The sequence below is a fragment of the Octopus bimaculoides genome, chromosome 8 (assembly GCF_001194135.2).
Source record: "Octopus bimaculoides isolate UCB-OBI-ISO-001 chromosome 8, ASM119413v2, whole genome shotgun sequence".
Taxonomy (NCBI): domain Eukaryota; kingdom Metazoa; phylum Mollusca; class Cephalopoda; order Octopoda; family Octopodidae; genus Octopus; species Octopus bimaculoides.
In genome coordinates this window covers 64,632,441-64,637,594 of record NC_068988.1, presented here as the reverse complement: position 1 = coordinate 64,637,594, position 5,154 = coordinate 64,632,441, and the positions used below count along the sequence as shown (strand labels likewise).

The window sequence follows — 5,154 nt, the reverse complement described above, 5'->3', positions numbered from 1 at the left end:
ACACACACACACACACACACACACACACACACACACACACACACACACACACAAACTAACATATTTATGCACGCATATACATAGACACACATACAAACGGTTGAATTCATACAAGCACACAAACACAAGCATGGACATACGTACATACCTGCATACACATAGGTACATACATAAGCAAGCATATGCACACACAATGTATATTCTTGTGCTTACACAAACGCCCTATGCAAGAAGAATTGTGCAAAATTATAACCTTTATACCCATATTAACACACACACACAGTTGCAAATACATACACACACATGCAAATACACACACTGGTCCTTATATTTACAGTAACACACTGTACAATGCGAATTTTGTGTGAGATCATATAACCTTTACACACACATACATACAAATACACGCACACACATGTATAACTAAAGAAATGTACAAGAAATATAGATAAATTCCAATTAAGGAATTAATTAGAATTTTCTTCTTCATTTCCAGCTAACTAAAATGTTGTGTATTATCTCAGTAAGGATGTTGGGATGTAGTAACGGAACGTCAAATGGGAATAATTACAGCCTAGTAACGAACAGAGATCACTCTAGCAAGATAATCACCTTTGCAACACCACCAGCAGCTTTTGCAGTTATACCTTTCTCTCTGAATACACCCATGCACAAACACTCACATGTATGCACACACAAGTAATACACACACACACATATATATATATATATGTAACATACACACACATGCATATATAAATAATCCTCATACACACACTTATATAGACTCCACTACGCACACTTATTTGTGTATTTTAAGTTTTCTTTTCATGCTGTCGAGGTATTGTTTTACAGTCAGATGCCTTTCCTGTCTCTAACCTTTATCTGTTTTCCAAGTGAGGGAGTTTTTGTTCCCCTTGCCTTTGAACATGCATAACTATGGGATGATTTGTTGACAAGAAAATATCAATAAACATTGCCCTCTGAGGCTCTGTGATTTTTCAAGCTAAGCACAGAATGTAAACATTCACAAGCATCTCTCTCTCTCTCTCTCTCTATATATATATATATATATATATATATATCTACCTATCTGTCTCTGTAGCAATCTCATTATCTATCTATCTATCTATCTATCTATCTATCCATCCTATCTATCTCCAATGAGCTTTATACAAACTTTGGCAACAAAATTCATGCACAAGGCATTGGTTAGGCTGGAGCAGTAGCAGAAGATGCTCAAATTACTGTTCTGCAGAACTGCAATGGCAACCATGTGGTTGCAAAGCAAATTCACATACACACACACACACACACACACACACACACACACACACACACACACACACACACACACACACACACATATATAATGTGTATGCAGATGAGAAAGAGGGAGATTACATACAACATGAACTGCAGGACATTGTCTTCATCAGCTGTCAATCATAGATCACAATAATTTCGTTACCTTCCAACAATATAACTCTCTTATTCTGTCCAGTGGCATTGAGCAGCATTGATGCAACTAAGGAACATTCATATTTACTTGGTATAGCCTGTTTTATTTCTTCCTTTTATCTAATTAGCAAACAAACACTGGCTGTTGCTGTAACCACTCCATCCCAGTAGCAACGACTTTTGTAATCATAATGATAATTAATATTATTTCTATCAAAGGCAGATGGCCACAAATATTTTGACTTAATGGGCCAATCAGAAAAGCAAAAGCAGTGAACTAATTTTGAACTGTTGACATATGCGCAAATTCTTTCTCAGGAATTTTTGAAAAAGAGACACACATCATGGATGATAAATGATAAATGGCAGTTTGTGAGTTACCAACAAAGTTGCTAGGTTTTTGTTTGTTTTATCCAATTATTAAAAAATTTTCAATTCATTAAGAATCTTTTCTGCATAGATCATTCAATAGATCCAAGCATTCTTTATGTGATGGAAGCAAACTCAGAAATGTGTATAACCATTGCTTTTTAATGAGCCACAGAGCAAAGATAGGCTTTTTTTGCTCAGCTGAGAATTTGCAGTTTTTACTATAATTATCCCATAAATGTCTCTTCTCAATTAAAGGACACACAGAATCATAACAACTGGCATTGTTTACAGACATATGTCTCCCCAGACAACTATTAGAAAAACAACATTTATCACAAGATTGGCAAGTGTATTTACTTTCAAGTGGCAATGAATATATTATTAACTAGCTTTGATTTGAGACCAGCTGCCGATAGACAAACTCAGTTGCAAATTGAACATTTAACCCTTTCGTTATCATATTTCTGTTGAAGCATATTTTTTGTTTCAATTAAATATAGAAATAATGAAGAATTTAGTAAAATATCTTTGTTGTTATTTACTCAGTGATAGGGACATGAATCAATATGAAATATCGATGGGAGGTTTTAAATAGGTCACTTTAAAACAGGAAGCATGCATGATGTAGTCATGGGTAGACACACGCGGATTAGCATCAAAAGGGTTTAAGGGGATTATTAGTAACAATGGATATTTATGGATTTCCTTTTCTTGAATCTCACTTCAATTTGGTATATTTAGCCCCTTAGCATTTAAGCCTGCCATAACCAACACAAACATAAAACACTTTTTTTATGTTCAAGCTGGCCATATCTTGCCTCTCATACTTACCCTACAATGTCCTTCTAGACAAAATCTCAAAGCTACAGGCTAATGCATCAGTGGTTTAGAGCAGTGTGAATAAACTAGAATTATATTTGATAGAGTACAACACCCTGGGCAAGTGTCTACTATAGCCAATGCCTTATAAGTGAATTTGGTAGGTGGAAACTGTATGGAACCCTGTTGTGTGTGAGTGTGTGTGCATACATACATGTGTGTGGTGTGTATACATACGTGTGTGTGTGTATATTCACTTGACGTGTGTGTGTGCATCTTTGTGTTTATCCTCCTCACTTGACAACCAGTGTTGGTATGTTTACATCCCCATAATTTAATGGTTTGGCAAAAGAGCCCCATAGAATAGGCACCAGACTTAAAGCTAATTAGTGAGGGTTGATTTGTTCAGCTAGTCCCTTATAAGGCAGTGCTCCAGCATGACCAAAGTCCAATGGCTGATATGAATAAAAAGATAAAAGATTGGTTAAAACACATATCTTCAGATGTTAAGTCTCATGGAGGCAATGACAAGTGATCGAGACTTTTAGCAATTTTCTATGCTTGAGAAGACATGTCAAGCTAAAAGGAATCGTAGTCGTGGCCAGTGCTGGGGGCACACGAGAGGCACCCATGCCAGTGACATGTAAAAGCACCAGATATATTGTGTGGAGGGGTTGGTATTAGGAAGAGCATCTGACCATAGAAACCAAGCCAAAATCACACTGGAGTCTGGTGCAGCTTTCTGGTTTTCCAGTTCCAATCAAACTGTCTAACCTATGCTAGCATAGAAGACGGATGATGATGATGATAATGATGTAGGTAGTGTTGAATTTAATTATGAAAATGATCACGAAATGATGACATTAAATATGAATGTACTGCATCATGTGATATCTGTTTTATCACACGATTAGTATAGATCAGATATTTATTGTACAAAGGCTGTGAACTGGCAGAACTGTGAGCATGTTGGGTGAAATGCTTCAGGGCAGTTCTTCCAGTCCTTTACATCTTGAGTTTAAATTCCCGTTTAGGGTAATTTAGCCTTTCATCTCTTTGGGGTCAATAAAATAAAGTACCAGTGAAATGCAGGTTGTTGGGGTGATATAACTGACTTGCACCTTCCCTCAAAATTGCTGGCCTTGAATCTATCAGAGGACTGGTAACCTGTTTAGGAGAATATTGTGATCTCGACCATTTATCATCATCATCATCATCATCATCGTTTAACGTCCGCTTTCCATGCTAGCATGGGTTGGACGATTTCAACTGGCCTTCGGAGTCCTGGTGCTCAAGGAAAAGAAAAAAGGAAAAATTCATTGTGTGTTGTTTTGATGAATGAAATAATAAGCAGAAAATAATAATAATAAAAAAAAAAAAAGAATACAATTCAAAATTGATGTCTTCCAGAAGAGTAAATGCGTATAGAAATATAAATGGAATATGGTTGTGTAGAATAGCAGAAATGAGAGGCAATGGAATGGTAAGTTGAAGATGTTTTTTTTTTTTTTTTTTTAATTTTTTTTTTTCAGAAGATGTGTGAGATGATGTATGTAGAAATATAGTTAGAATATAGAAATAATATAGAATGGAAGAAATGAAGCGATGGAATGGTTAGATGATGGTGTTGTTGCAAAGATTGAATAGAGTTTTTTTTTGTGGGGGGGAACAAGAAAGGAATGCAGGAAGGAGAAGAAAGATGCAAAAACTGCATATGTGTGTGTGTGTGGCTGTTTGTGTGTGATTTTGAGTAATTTATTAACAAAGGGATGTTATCTATTTCTTTCTCCATTCACTCATCTTTCTTCATCACCACCATTTCCATCATTATCATCATCATCACCACCACCATCACAACCCTAACTAAAAAATATAGTAACAGCGACAACAGTACCACATTATTATCATCTAGACTAACAACACTAACATTACAACACCGTTATACTATTCTCATAGTATCAGAGAACGACACCACCACCACCACCACCACCAATGCCCCCCCCCCACCACTATAGTTACTCCCACCACCACCACTATGTTTACTCCCATCACTAACACTGCCACAGTTACCTTCTACCAATGAACCAACAAGACAGCATTGATAGTTTTTTCAACCTGCTAGAAATGACAGTCAAATCTCCCTCAAATTATGCCCTACCATTTTAATACAGAAAGGTACTTTAGATAATGTACCTTTTCTGTTTGTTTTCCTGTCTTGTTTTTTGTCCGCCACTACATTCCTCCATGGCAAGATTTAATTTGTGTATACAAATTTAATTTGCGGTCCATGGGAAGAGCCGTTTTAACGATGCGTCCTGCCCAGCTCTTCGAAACGCCGGTGTTAAAACGGGGGTAGCTGATGAAGTAGAATGTTCTCTATGTGGCTTGTGTGTTTTCTCGTCTCTGTTTTGTTTACAATGTCCTGTACCCAGATATGCACCTATACATACAGGTGGATGTCGGTATGCACATACCTGTACGTATATATGCATATACTCATTT

General features: G+C 36.6%; 1 protein-coding gene across 1 annotated transcript in view; it reads right to left on the bottom strand.

Moving 5' to 3' along the window:
* LOC106882486 (CUGBP Elav-like family member 3) overlaps positions 1-5,154 on the bottom strand; it is a 650,826-nt gene that overhangs the window by 348,982 nt on the left and 296,690 nt on the right. The window lies entirely within an intron of this gene.